This window comes from Dermochelys coriacea, chromosome 23, assembly GCF_009764565.3.
Source record: "Dermochelys coriacea isolate rDerCor1 chromosome 23, rDerCor1.pri.v4, whole genome shotgun sequence".
Lineage (NCBI taxonomy): Eukaryota > Metazoa > Chordata > Testudines > Dermochelyidae > Dermochelys > Dermochelys coriacea.
The window spans coordinates 3,320,080-3,335,536 of NC_050090.1; positions in this window are offsets into that span (position 1 = coordinate 3,320,080).

The following is a 15,457-nucleotide window of genomic DNA, read 5'->3' on the forward strand; positions in this document are numbered from 1 at the left end:
TCCCGGTGCCCACGCACCACTGGGGTGCCTTCTCCTGGCTGCTGTGGGGATTGGCTCCTTCCAGCCCTGACACCTCCTTCCGACACGTGCTCGGGTGCCCTGCGGCCCCTTTCCCGATGGCTCCCTTCGCTGCTCGGTGTCCGGCCAGGTGATCATAGTCTCTCCGTAAAACTGTCCCAGGCAGGCTTCCCATCCTCTGCCCAGATGCTGCCACGTCCCCAGGGGCTGCTGGGGGAGCCCAGGGCCCACCTGCTACCCTGGATACCACCCCAGGGACCTTCTAATCAGCAGTTACAGGCTGCGACTTCCCACCTTGCTGCTGTGGCCCTGGGCCTTTTCCAGCTCCGTGTCGCTCCACTGCCCCTCTGGATAAACCCTCCGCTCAGGGGCTGGATCCCCTGGGTTTCATCTCCCCCCATCCCTGGGTTCCCTTTCTTCCATCTCCGCATCCAGAGAGTGGGCACCGGCTCCCTCCCTGCAGCCCCTGTCTGCTGCCAGCTTCCTGGCTTGATCCCAGCCCCCACTTGCCCCTTCTCCGCTGGGCTCCATCAACCCCATCTACCGTCACTGGCCCCTTCTCAGCCGCGGTGACCCTGTCTGGGCTAGTGTGGGGTGAACAGTCCATCACAGGTGCAGGTGTGCACACCCTCCATCACACGTGTGTGCACACACGCATGTGCACATACACAGACCTATAACACACCCCACAAGCACACCCCCATCACATGCGCGTGCACACACACAGGCCTGTTGCACACCCCATCACACCTGTGTGTGCACACAGAGCCCTATAATACACCCCACATGCACACCCCATCACATGCATGTGCAGACACACAAAGGCCCATTGCACACCCCATCACACGTGTGTGCACACACAAATGTGCATACACACAGGCCTGTAACACACCCCACATGCGCACCCCCAGCACACACATGTGCACACACACAGAGGCCTAACACACACATCCCCGTTCGCACCCCATCACACTTACACACACACGTGTGCACACACAGAGGCCTCTAGCCCCCCCCATACAGCCCCTCCACGTGCATGTACACCCACTTCCGCACACACTCACTTACTCCCGCCCCCAGCCAGGCCCCACTCAGCCTGGCCCCAATTCAAGGGGACGTCACTCGCCTCCCGCCCCCCCAACCGCACCTACACCAGGGGGAGCAGCCAGGCCAGACGCGCACGTTCCCATGGTGACCCCCCCCAAACCTGCCTCTGCCAGGATCCCCCATACACACCCGCCCCGCCTGGGTGACGGCTGCTGATAACCAGGGCTCCCCCCCTCCAGCTTTGCAGCCCTGCTCCCTGGCGAGAACAATCACAGCACTGGAGATTGGGGGGGGCCGGGGCTGGCACAGCACGGGGGCTGCGGGTCGGGAGTGAGGAGCATCGGCCCAGCTGCCTGTCAGAACCTGGCACAGCATTTCCCGGCCTTGCAGCTGGCGCTCTCCGCCCGCCCCCGCCAGGATCCCTGGCTTCCCCCGTCTTGCTGGGTGACAGGTGCTGACAGCCCATCTCCGCTCAGAGGGAGGCTGGTGTTTTCATTTTCCTCCCAGCCAGCCAGCTGCTCCCCATCTTTCTCCCCGAGCGATTGACAGGCGCTCGCACGCATCACGCAGCCCCGATGGTGTCCTCTGCTCCACTCGGGAGGACGGGGGGTGGGCATGGGGCAGAGATGGGGGCTCTGGGACGTACCCCTCAGCCTCCATCTCACCTGGGGTGGGGGCGGGAGAGCAGGGTTGATGGAAAAGAGCCAACAGCCTCACAGTGATCTTAGCTCCCCGGTGTCAATCCACAGTCGCCCCCCTGTTGGCAATGGGGCCTGGGCTGAATACACCCTGTCTGTGGGTGGGGAGCCTGGGGCTGCGGGTCAGGAGTGGGGAGCACCGCTCGGTGCCAGCCTGGGCCCACGTGGCTGTTCTCTCTCTGTGCCAGTCACTGGGCGAGCGGGAGCCGCTTGGCAGGTCCCGCCACCGCCGGCTGGAGCAGATCGCTGGGCTCCGTGACGGCCTCGCGCCCGCTCCTGCAAAGTGACGTGCGCCTGGCACCCCCCCGGGCACACGGCACAGATGGTCGGGGTGCGAGAGGTTCGCATCAGCCTCCGGGAGCGGCAGCTTGTCCAGCTCGGGGCGGGGGGGAGCCCCTCACTCCCGACCTGCAGCCCCCCTGCTGCGCCAGCCCTGGGCGCCCCCAGCACTCACTCCCGACCCGCAGCCCCCGCCCCGTTAAACCAACCCTCAGCTCTCCCTGCAGCTCTGCCAATGCCCCCAGTTCCTTTCCCCCCTTATACTTTGCTTTCCTGACAAGCCCCATTTATTTCTAGATTTTACGCCCCCATCCCCCTCCTTTCCAGCTGCAGCGAGCTGCCCCCGCCCCCGCCACCTGGATCCTGTTCACTGCAGCAGATTCCCACCCCACCCCCGATTCTGCAGCGAAATGAATTTCTCAGCTTCTGGGAGCTCTGAGCCAAGCCCCCCAGCCCCTCGAGCGCTGGGGGGTGGGGGTGGGTTCCACTGGGCAATTCGCACGCAGGATGGGGTCAAAGCTCAGATTAAACCACCCTGCCCTCCTGGAGCCAGGGATAGAACCCAGGAGTCCTGGCTCCCAGTCTCCCCCCCCCGCCATCCACTAGACCCCCACTCCCCTCCCAGAGCTGGGGATAGAACCCAGGAGTCCTGGCTCCCAGCCCCCCGCTCTAACCACTAAACCCCACTCCCCGCCCAGAACCGGCAACAGAACGGCTGAGATCTGAGTGAACCAGTCCCTGGGAATGGGGTCTGGCTCACAGCCGGCGCCCCCTGGAGGGGAAAGACCCCGTGTCCCGGGGCCAGCCCGTCTCCCTTTGGTTGTATCCGTTCTGGACTCTCACAGCACTTCCCTGGCTGTCGCCTCTGCAGCCCCCCTGAATGCCACGGCAGCAGCAGGGGGCAGAACTCAGCTCCTGCTGGTCTAGAGCCCCAGCCCCGCAACCTCCTCTGACCTGGCAGAGAATCCCCATCAACTGGTGGCACTATAGGGGCTAGGACACGCGGAGATGCGGTTGCAAATCCCTTACTGCAGGAGGCAGCGGTACACAGACACTGGCTATTCCCTGGGCCAGCACCAGCAGCCGCGTCAGCTAGGAGAGGGGAGGCCAGGCTGGAGGAGTGAGATGTGCCAAGATGAGTCACTTAGCGGCAGGGCCAAGCCAAGCGCTGATGCCGGCTGCTTGGCGGGACAGAGACTCTACATCCCCCGCGCCACAGGGCACATGGCGCCTTCCCCGGAGATTTCACACACACCACAGACAGGTGCTGAGCACAGACACACTCCGCACCGCAACTCCTGGTGCCAGCCCGCATCCCCCCTGTCCTGCCTGCAACGGTGAACCCAGCACAGCTTGGTCAGGCGACACAATAGCTACATACACACACACACACACACACACTAACATCCGATGAATGTAATGCATCCGATGCAGTGAGCTGTAGCTCACAAAAGCTTATGCTCAAATAAATTTATTAGTCTCTAAGGTGCCACAAGTACTCCTTTTCTTTTTGCGAATACAGACTAACACGGCTGCTACTCTGAAACACACACACATAAATACACTAAAAACATATCAACATATCCACACTAACAAATACGTACACACACACGTACACACACACAAACACACTAACACTAGGGTGTGTAGCTTAGTTGGGAGAGCACTGGACTTTGGACTCAGCAGACCTGGCTTGGCCACCGACCTGCCCAGTGGCCTTGAACAAGCTATGTCTCTGCCTCGGTTTCCCCATTTGGTAACACAGGGATACCACCACCAACCTGCTCTACAGCACGAGCGAGGGCTGATGATGATTCCTTGCCCTTTCTAGCACAGGTTGGGTGTTAACCATGACTCACATGACAAGAGGGGTGAGAGTCACTTGGATCAGGGACAGGAGTTATTGGGGTGCCCATAGCTATTAGGCTAAGGGCCCCTTGGGCTTAGCTTCCCAACAGGGGGCCTGCAGCTATCTTGGGGGGGCTGGCGAGATTCCAGCCCCAGGAAGGACAAAGATCCCCAGGTACCTCACAGCCTCCTACTGAGCCAGGCTGAGTGACACCGGCTGCGGGTCCAGTCCCTAAGCAGGCACCCACGGAAAGGGCGGAGTCAAAGTCAGAATGACACGTTTCCCCCACGGCGCGGGGCCGGGGCTACGTGGGGCACGACCAGCGTGAATCAGCCCAGGAGCTGCGCTAGTTAAAGCTACTGGCATGTGTGTTACAGGGAGCTCAGGAGAGGCCTCCACGGAGATCATAGCCCCGTTGTGCCAGACCCCGACCAAGATCAGGGCCCCATCGGGCCGGGTGCTACCCAGACCCCGACCGAGATCAAGGCCCCGTTGGGCCGGGCACTGCCGAGACCCCAACTGAGATCAGGGCCCTGTTGTGCCAGGCGCTGCACAGCCACAGAGTAAGAGACGGCCCCTGCCCCAGAAAGCTCACACTCAGGACAAACAAGGGGCAGGAGGGGAAACTGAGGCACAGAGTGGGGGCAGAATGTGCCCGTGCTCCAACGGTCAGTCCCAGAGCCAGGCACAGAACTCAGGAGTCCTGACCTCTAATCTGGCTCCTTAGCCGCCAAGCCTCCCCACCACTGGCTTTAAGGGGGTTTTGGGGTCACAGAATGGAAACTGGGCGGGGGGGGGGGGGAAATCAAGCCTCAGTTAAGGGTCTGGACTGAGAACCGGTGTCCTCTGTCCATCCCGCCCATGTCAGCACCCGCATTAGCTCCCCCTGCCAGCTTCAGCACGGCCCCGCACAGGCACCCGCAAAGGGGGTGGGGAGCCAGCGTCTCCTCCGCCGGGTCTAGCCGACCCATCAAGGTCGTCTGGTGGCCTCAGCGCCTCACCAGCAGCTGCCACCACGCGGCAAGCAGCCAGGGTAATGCCAGCTGCAGGGGAGCAACGTTCCTGGGTGACCTTGACTCTGTGTGTGTGTGTGTGTGTGTGTGTGTGTGTGTGTGTGTGCAGCACAATCCCCCCCCACAACAGCTGATCGTTTGCCTCATATGACTGCTCCCAGATTTGCTAGGGAAAGCCCTCCCGGAGCCCCCTCACCTCCGCCCCACTCCATTGCCTTTCCCCTGGGCCCCTGGAGTGGGGCTGACATTCTCCCTGGGACCTGGGCATCCTGACTCCTGGGTGCACCTTCTAACCCAAAGAAGCCCAAGTGTCCCTTACAGGATATTCATGTAGAGATTCCAGCACTACAATGCAGCCACCTCTGGGGTGGGGTGCGGCAGCTGCTTGTACAGGGATCCCTCACCCAGCACCAAAGTGCAGCCCACGTCTGGTGTGGGGTGCAGCAGCTGCATGTACAAGGATCCCTCACCCAGCACCAAGATGCAGCCACCTCTGGGGTGGGGAGCAGCAGCTGCTAAACAGCCACATGGCACTTTGGGATAGGAGGCGAGGAAGAAGATTGTCCCCAAAAGACAGAATCTGAGCGGGAATGAGTTGGGGACAGCCTTGCTCTCATGGAAAGCTCCACGGCTCGGGGAGGGGGGTGATGAGCTGCCTGGTCCATTCCACACGTGTCTGAGCCATTCGCCTAGCAGGGCTCGAATGGGGGCCTTTGACTGGGCTGCAGAGTCAAGGCACAGACGCCTGCACCATTTGAACCCACCCCCCCTTTTTACGGGAAATGTCAAACTTGTCCCCTGCACCGGCCGGAATGAATCCTCTGCCCTCCTAGGAACCCATAAATCTCCCCCCAGTTGCTCCAGTCCCTCCAGAATGGGTGACTCAATTGGCAGGGTTTAGACCAGGCCGACAGGCTGGCATTGCCCATGCTGGTGTCTTCCGCCATGACCGGGAACCTCCTTTGTGTTGAGCGAAGCCAGTGCCCGGCTGCCACCAGGCTGGCAAGATCCCGCACAAAGCTGCCTTCGTCTGTATTCGTACCACCAGCGAGGGACTTTCCATTATCCCCCCTGCTTTATCCTAGATCAGTTGCCATTGGGGGTGCGGGGGCTGGGCCCTTGTATCAGAAAACAAGGGGGGGGTCATGGCTGGTAGTTGGAGCAAAGGCAGCGGGGCCTAGTGGTCGGAGCAGTGGCAGCGGGGCCAGGAACTGGCACCAGAGACAAGAGCCCAGAGCAGGGTAGGAACAAAGGCTGGGACCAAGGCTGACTGTGATGTCCCCACAGCCACGCAGGAAAGCCCAGGCACCCGAGTGATGCTGGGCTGGGGGTGTCTCCCAGGAAGCTTAAATACCTCCCCTGAGAGTCCCCGGAGCAGCGCCTGGCCCAGGGACCGCTCCTGCCCGCGGGCGGCTTCCTCAGACTCTAGTTTGGGGCAACCCCTGGGAACCTGTGGCACAGGGGTGTGCGGGGCGGGGGCCGTGCGCGCATGCGGGGGTGCATGCAGGGGTGCAGGTGGAGGCTAGGGTGTCCACAGGGAGGTGACTGTGCACATGAGCCTGGGGGAGTGGGGTTGTGTATTTGTGTGTGTGTTTGTGCATGGGTGTGTGTATGTGTGTGTGTCTATCTGTCTCTAGAACTCTCCCCCTACCCCCTTTCTCTGGCTCTGCCCTTGAGAACCAGCACACGGGCCACTCATCGAGCAGGAAACACCTCCACTCCCCTGCCTCTGTTGTCAGCTCCCTTTTCCTCTCCTGGGACACAAGCCGGCTGTAGCAGGGAGCCATGGGGCTGGGGAAGGTGAGGTGCCGCAGGGAGTGGACGTGGACGTGTGTGTGTGTGTGTGTGTGAGAAGAGGGCTCTCTCACTCGAGCAAGGCTTTTATTTTTAGCCCTTTTCCTCTGGCAGCTCTGGGCCCTCCTACACCAGCCAGCCCGGCTCTGCCCTCAGTTAGGTCTGCTGGACCCAGCAGGGTTCAGTCCGGCTTGCGCAGGGAGAAGCGGGAGGCAAGTGATGGCAAGAAGCTGGCACAGGGCGTCCCGCCCAATCCTATTAGGCCAGGGAACTTGGTGCCAACCCAGCTCCGCAGCCAACGGCAACTGATCTAGGATAAAGCAGGGGGGGATAATGGAAAGTCCCTCACTGGTGGTACGAATACAGATGAAGGCAGCTCTGTGCAGGATTTTGCCAGCCAGCTGGCAGCTGGGCACTGGCTTCGCTCAACACAAAGGAGGTTCCCGGTCATGGCAGAAGACACCAGCTTGGGCAATGCCAGCCTGTCGGCCTGGTCTAAACCCTGCCAATTTAGTCACCCATTCTGGAGAGGCTGGAGCAACTGGGGGGAGATTTATGGGTTCCTGGGAGGGCAGAGGATTCGTTCCGGCCGGTGCAGGGGACAATTTCCTGTAAAAATTTGACATTTCCTGTAAAAATTTTCAAAATATATATTTTTCCAGGTCACATGAAACCTTCATTTGGATTTCAACTTTTTATTTGGATTAATTTGTAATATCCAGCCGTACCCCTATTTCATGAACTAACCAGGGCTTGAGGAGATCACAAAATTGAAACGTTCAGAACATGAACCATGGCAGCGCGACTGCAGGGAGGGAGCATATGTTCACTGGTGAATCGTTCTGTGATGAAGTGCATCACAGATGGTGACAAGTGGACCCAGTGAGCCAGAGTTTTCTTTCTTTGAGAGAACTGGGACCCAATTTCTCCCTCTTTTCAAACCAGGACAGTTTGAACATTGGCTGAAGGGCTGATGTCACATTCAGCAGCAGGAATATGGTTCCTACAAAGCTGGGACCAAAAGAGCAAATGCCATCCTGGGATGCTTAAATGGGGAAATCTTGAGTAGCAACAGAGAGGTTATTTTCCCTCTGTGTTTGGCCCTGGTGCTGGGATCCGGTGTCCAGTTCTGGTGCCCACAATTCAAGAAGAGCCACGAAAATTATCAAAGGGTTAGAAAACCTGCCTTACAGCGAGAGACTCAAGGAGCTCAGTCTATTTTGCTTAAAGAGACGGTTAAGGGGTCACTTGATCCCAGTCTATCAGCCCCTGCAAAGGGAACAAATATTTAATAATGGGCTCTTCAGTCTAGCAGAGAAGGCGTCTAACACAAGTAGCTGGAAGTTGAAGCTAGACAAATTCAGACTGGAAAAAAGGCCTACATTTTTCACAGAGGGTAATTAACAGCTGGAACAATGTACCAAGGGTCGTGGTGGTTTCTCCATCACGGACAATTTTTAAATCAAGACGGTTTTGAATCAAGGGTGTTTTGCTAACAGATCAGCTCTGGGAATTATTCAGGGGCAGTTCGCTGGCCTGTGTTATACGGAGGACAGACTTGATGACAATGGGTTCTCCAAATCTCTGAGACCGGTTGCTCCTGAGATCGGTGCTCAGAGAATCAGGTTCTACTCTAAAAGTAAATCTGCTTTGAAATGAAGAGTTAATTCCCACCTGAAGGAAATCCAAGCACTGTATGCTGAAAATGTCCAAATGGAATGTTTTGACATTCTGGAAAACGCTTTTTGATTTATTTCTAATTTCCTAAATGAAAATTCACTGAAACTGACACGTTCCCACAGGAAGGTTTGATTTTGAAGAACTGACACAGAACAAACATTCGGCTGGAAAATTTCTCACCTGCTCAACAACTGGGTGACCAAACCCTTTCCTGCTTTGATGGGGCCAGGGCTATGACAGCGAAGGATTTCTGCCTGCTCCATTCCCCAGGTTGGTGAGTAACGTGCGTGAGTGAGTGGCATCTGGGAGGCCTTTGAATGAGCCCTTTGCGCTGAATGCGTCACTTCATGTCTCAAATGCGGCAGTCAGCACTGAGCCATCCCATCCCTTAGGATGGAGCCCTGGCAGGCTTGACTGGGGAAAACCTTCAAACCATTTATCTTTCAGTGACAAAGAGAAAGTTTAATTTAAAAAGGATCTGTCATCCCCCAATCCCACATGAGATGCATTCCAACAGCAAGCTGTTTCATGGAGTACATCAGAGAAACTCCCAGGGCCAGTGCCTGGCCTCGGTTTCTCCCATGTAAATCACTGGGCCAGATCCCCAGCTGGTATGGATCGGCTGGGGACCTGGATTTAAAACACAGAGGAGACATCTTTGAGCACCTCTTTCTCATATTACCTGCAGATTTCTGTGGAGCTGGCCACGTCGGTTTGGCCATGGGGTCTTTCCAGTCTCGTCTTTCCGTGTGCAGGTGTGAGACAGAGTGAAAGATGTAGGCCTGCACAAATACAGACCCTGCCTTCTCTGCTGATGTGAAATCTCAAGCCACAATTAAACAGAGAGTAAAATAGAGTGGGGCCTTCCAGGGAGGGAATTACAAAGCAGCCAACAGAGGAGCAGCAAAGGGCCCCGATCCGGGGAACGCTTAAGCACCAGACTTTACACAAGTGAGGCGCCTCAGAGAGAACATAGGGGTGCAATCCACACCCCAGAAGCCAGGGGTCTGAGAGCCAGGTAAGCCCCACATAAACCCCTGGGGGATTTGAATGGTACTTGTATCATGTCAGACCCTCTGTGCAGGGACATCAGTTTCACAGCCAGAACCACCTGGGGTCTTTAAATCATGATGGAGTCGCTGCTCCTAGAAGCAATGGGGCCAGATCCCCTGCGTGTGTGAATGGGCGTCGCTCCATTGGAGTCAATGGGGCCAGATCCCCAGCGGGTGTCAATGGGTTGTAGCTAAGTCGATTTACACTGACTGAGGATCTTTCCCCTTGGTTTTTTTTTTTTGGGCATCTTAATGAAAGTAGCCGGAATATCAAAGTTACGGAAGATTAAGGCTCCTGTGGATTTCACTCTGGAGTGTAAATATGTTTAATGAGCACTTTCAGCTTTTGTAAGCATAAATACAGTATATGCAAAAAAAAAAAACCCAAAAAAAAACCCCCTGCTTTGAGATGCCTTCCTCCCAGAAAGAAATTAACCTTCTTAATGGGCCATGGTGTGTGTATTATTCTGGGTTTATTGTTCACCTGGTTTTTGCCTTCTAATTGTGTGTGTGTGTGTCTGCACACATGCTATGCATGGGCATTTAACAGATCTCTGTCTGCACGTGTGTGTCTGGGTGCACACAAGCACGTACGGGTATATGTGTGTGCAACTTCTACCTGTGTGTGTGTGGGGGGGGGTATTTGTAAATGGCCCCATGTGTGTGAAGTGCGCAAGAACTGAGAATCCCCCCATGCAGGAGGCTTCCCCAGCCAGTGCGGAGCTGGCATAAGGGTCCAGGCTCCAGAGAAGGGGGCAGGAGCACACTGCGCTGTGGCTATTCTCTGTCCCCCACAGCCCTTAGGGGGCAAATTGGGGGCATGGCTGAAGCACACTGCACTGTGGCTATTCTCTGCTCCCCAGAGCCCTTAGGGGGCAGAACATGTGTTAGAGCAGCCCTGAGACTGCTCTAACTGACACAGGGGGCCAGGCTCAGAATACAGGGAGCAGAAAGAGGGCTTAATGCCACCTTAAGCCTTCCCATGGGCAGGGATGGGGGTAACTGGGAATCAGACCCGGTGACCTTTGACTAGATAACGGGGGGAAGGGGGTTATATGGCATTCCCGCTCAGGAGGCAACCCAGCCGCCCCCTCCCCTCCTATGCTCAGGAATCCATTTCTCCACATGAACCAAATACATTAAACAGGCTGCCAGCTCAGTCTGATTGTGCATCTTGGGCTAAGGCAGCCCTCAACAAGGCCCCCTACGCGCACACACCCTCCCCCCCCCCCATGCCTACAGAAATCCAGCAATCCTGCTAGCACCTTTTGTGTCTCAGTTTCCTTCACATTCCACCTCAAAGAACCCTCCTCATGCCCACTGCCGGGGACTCCTGGTTAACAACCCCCTTCCCCATATTAACCCCGCATGTGCTTCCTTCCAGGAACATTCAGTGTGGGATACTAGTCCCGGAAGACTCAGGAATTCTAAGCATCAGGACTCCTGGGTTCTTTTCCTAGTTCTGGGAGAGGAAAAGGGTCTAGTGACTAGGGAAGGGCTGGTAGTGAGGATGCCTGGGTTTTTTTCCCAGCTCTGGGAGGGGAGTGGGGTCTCATGGTTAGAGGAGGTGACAGTCTCCATTCAGAAGGGGGGGGGGGTCTAGTGCTTTCCAGCTGGTGTCCTGGAGTATTCTGACAGGAGCAGGAGATGAACTCCTAGCTCATGAGCAGGTTGGCACTGAGCTGGGGACGCCCTCCAGAGCTCACCCACTCCCCAAGCTGCCGTACCCTGTGCCCTTTCCCCGGAGTCACCGAGCAGATCTGATGGGTTTCCCTCTGCCGCTTCTTGGGCAGCTGAGGGGGTACAGACCCCGGAACGTGGACCCCTCTGTCTACACCCCTCTCTGTGTTGCCGTCACCCCCAAGGGGGAGTCAGTGCTTTAGCTGGTGCGGCCACAACGCCTGCTCTTAGCACCCTCACGTAGGGGGTTCAGGCTCATGCCCAATCCAGGATGGCATTACACGGCGGGAGGCAGTGCCGCAGGAAGCGGTGAAAGTGCCAGGGGAACCCAGCTGGGAGGAGAAGGAGGGTGGGAAGGTGGGAAAGACGGAGGCCGGGCATGACCGTGCCAGGCTGGCAAGGGCAGCGCTGCTTGGTGGCTAGCACAAGGGGTTTTTCTTCAAGAGCTGGAAATTATGCAGGGCATTTCTCTGGGGCGATCTCCAAAATTGGCCGTGAGACGATGGAGCCGAGCCGGGGGGGCAGGGTTCCCTAGATTCTCACTTTCCTTTCCCCGCTTTCTCTCTAGCTTTGTGCCCCAGTGATTGAGCTCCCTCTACCTCGCAGGGCGAAGCAGGTTGTGTGTGTGTGTGTGGCGGGGGGTGGTGGGCTCAGCCCATGTTGCCACCAGGGGCTGAGTAAAATAATCTGGTGCCCCATGGCAAACCTTGACTGACCCACCCTCCTGACACACCTTGACCTGTAGCCCATCCACCAGGGGCACCCTGACCTGTAGCCCCGCCCCCACACAATGACCCCGCCCCATTCTGCACAGCAGAGGGAGTCCCACCAACCTTCCCAGCAGGGCCCGGTTGCAGCATTTGTCCACACAGCTGGGGTATCTCTACTTAGGGGGCTGGGCCCACTGTTGTCTCCCCCTCCTACCCCACACAGAGCCCTCTGCAGTCTCAGACATCGTCTCTACATGAGGCAGCTCCCTGCTCAGAGCGATGGGCTCAGGCTCTCTGCAGACTCAGGCAGACACTGCGGCGCCAGGGCTCGAGGAGGGTGTGAAGTGACACAACTAGGCTCACTGTTTTAGGCCCTGAACCCAGCCATCCAGACTGGCCAAATTCTCCCCCACCCCTGCCCCCAGCCCATCAAGAGGCAGATCTCCCCCCTGCCACCAGGGGAACCACGCACGGCCCATAGGTAGAGCCACCTGACATTAATCCTCCCCTAATCTGCAACACAAGCAAAGAGAGACCCCGGCGCGGAGATAGACGGGGACACCCGGTGCATGTTAATTAACCTGGCCAAGTCCTCTCCCCAGCAGTGGCCGGGATGTGGGGAAGGGAAAGGGCCTGGGGAGCGCTGAGCAGGTGTCCTCCCTGCGGGGTTGGGGGGGGCGTTAATACCATTAACACGGGTAGCTCATTTACCTCTGCATTTAGCCCAGGGCCAGCTACGCCCCAGGCAAACACTTGGTCCTTGGCCCACAGGGCCTGAGGTCTGAGAAGGCAGGGAGCAGAGATCAGGAGAGAGACGGGTAACCAGGGAATTACAGACAATTGATACAGGCGTCAGCGGGTGAGGGGGCACGGGAGAGAGATGTGCGTGGGGCTGGATAGCTAGCTAGAGAGTGGGGAGAGAGGGGTACAGGATGCACATGGCCCCACTCAGCCCTGCCCCCGCAAACCCTCTTAGACACGACTCAATATTAAGCCTCCTTAAGGAAAATCCCCTTTGTTGGCATGGCTAATTTACACCGAAGGGGCGGTAATCAGATCCCAGCCATTACCGGGGGAGCGGGGCTGGCAGCGGGACAATGCGGCGGGGGCCTCACCCTGGCACCAGCACCAGGGAGCCCCAGGGGATGGGAAACACACCCACTGCGCCAGCCGCTGCTGGGTTAGGGAGCAAACCCTGGGCGTTCTCCTCCCCCACCCTGTCTCTATGTATCCCCATACATCCCGCTATCCCTCCATCCATCCCCATACACCCTGCTATCAATCCATCCCTCCCTCTCTCTACACACCCCTCTATACATCCCTCCCTCCCCATATAAGCCACTCTATCCCTTCCTCCATCCTTCCATCCCCACACACCCCTCTCTATCCCTCCCTCCCCATACACACCCCTCTATCCCTCCAGCCATCCTCACACACACCTCTATCCCTCCCTCCCCCCCACACCCCTCTATCCCTCCAGCCATCCTCACACACACACACCTCTCTATCCATCCCTCCATTCCCATACCCCCTCTCTATCCCTCCCTCCCCCCCACACCCCTCTATCCATCCACCCATCCCCATTAGGGTGACCAGACAGCAAATGTGAAAAATCGGGACTGGGGTGGTGGGGGAGGGGGGGTTAATAGATGCCTATATAAGACAAAGCCCCAAATATTGGGACTGTCCCTATAAAATTGGGACATCTGGTCACCCTAATCCCCATACACCCCATTCTATCCATACATCTGCATTTATACCGGGGCCCATCACCACAGTGTCTGGGAGTTTGCCCGAGGACCCTCCCCCATGCACCTGACCTTGAAAGGTCCTTTTAAAGAATCAGGGCCCAGTGCTGCCCACCCCCAGCCCATGGTGAGTGTCTGACCGGCACGTGCTGAGGTGGGGGCAGCCCCAGCCCTCCCCCCAGCGCAACATCGGAAGGACATTCTGTCTGTAAGAGACTCCGCGCTGGCCAAACGCCCCCCCCCCCGAGGCTCTCCCCCCGCCCCAGCGACTCTGTGCACCGAAGCGGCCATTAAGCAGGCTAATTGGCAGCTGGGCTAGAGCATCCAACTTCTGTTCAGAGGCCTGCTTGCCTTTTCCTAGTAGTGTGTGACCGTGGGGCGAGGTGTGTGTGTGTGTGGGGGGGGGGGTATTGGTGTCTTGTCTGGATCACCCTGGGCGGCAAAGCTGCTGCAAAATAAAAATTAAAAAAAAAAAACCAAAACACCACAGTATTCTGCAGAAACAATGCCACAAATATTGAATGCTGCAGGATCCTGCAGCTGCGGGGCTAGTATTTAATGCTAAGCAATGTTGCAGCCATGGCACAAGGATTTAAGGCTGGGCTTATTATTGCCGGCCTGCTCCAAACCGCGGCAGCCACATGGCAAACGCGAATGCCGGAACTTCTCCAGGATGCCGGCACCAAACCGGCCAGAATAATGGTCGAGATCAGGGCAGCGACCCTGCGAAAATACCCCGGTTATTTCTCCGGCACGCTGCAAAAATAATCACCGGACTAGAGAATGCTGCGGCGACACTTCAGACGGTACAAAGAGACGTCACGGATTGCTGAAGTAACGCTGCAAAACTCCCGCTAGCCCTGCTGCAGGGACGCTGCAAAGATACTGGAGCTACGATGCCGATCGCGCCAGCGTCCCTGCAAAAATGACTGCGGTAATTCTCCAGCAACGCTGCACGAGTGACTCCGGCAAGGGTGCAGACTGCCGCAGGGCCGTCGCAAAATTCACTTGCCCTCCTTGAGGCAGCGACCCTGCGAAAAGAGGTGAGGGAAGGCTACAGAACGCTGCAGTCATGGGGTCAAAGTGACTGCCCAGAGGAATGCTACAGAACCCTTCCGACTGGGAACGTGGCACTGCCAAACTGACGGCAGTAATAGGAGCAGGGGCTGCAGGAGCACTGCACAAAGTTGTGTTTCGAGACACACACGCACACGCACACGCCCCGGCTTCACACGCTCCAGGAGCTGCAGCCTGCTTTCTCGGCCCCAAGATGTCCCAGCACTGAAAGCCGGAAGGGCCACATCCAGATGCCCCTTTCCAGGCCCGCCTTCTTAACAACTTGTGGCACCTCTAGAGGGCTCCTTGCCTGCAGATCTCATCGAGATCGTCGGCCCAGTGTTATAGGTAGGGAAATCGAGGCAGGAAGTGGTTTCCAGCGCGTTTCCAGCGGAGCACTGCCAATGCCAAGGCCGGGCTGCCACACGCTCCCCACTCATATCTGGAGCTGCCAACCTGCCGCACGCCCCAGGCTGGGAGGAGACGGCACCCAAGGGTGACAAAGACCCAAGGAGTCAGGGGAGCCGGAGAGAGTCGGTGACGCTGTCGGGGGGCCAGGGCACAGCTCAGGCTGCCAAGCCAAGAACAGTCTCAGGGGCAAACTCCTCCAACGCCAGCCCTGAGCTAAGAGCCCCTGGACCACGCGGGGCCATTTTCACACAAGGGAGCTCCTGGCCTAAGCCCCACAGGCAGCAATGATGCAGGAGCCAAAATCTCATTGAAAGTCAAAGAGGCCTGAGGGGTTGCTGAGAAACTTTATCCTATAGATGGATCAATATCCCCATCCACACCCCCTATCCATCCCCAGACACCTCCCCTCTATCCATCCATCC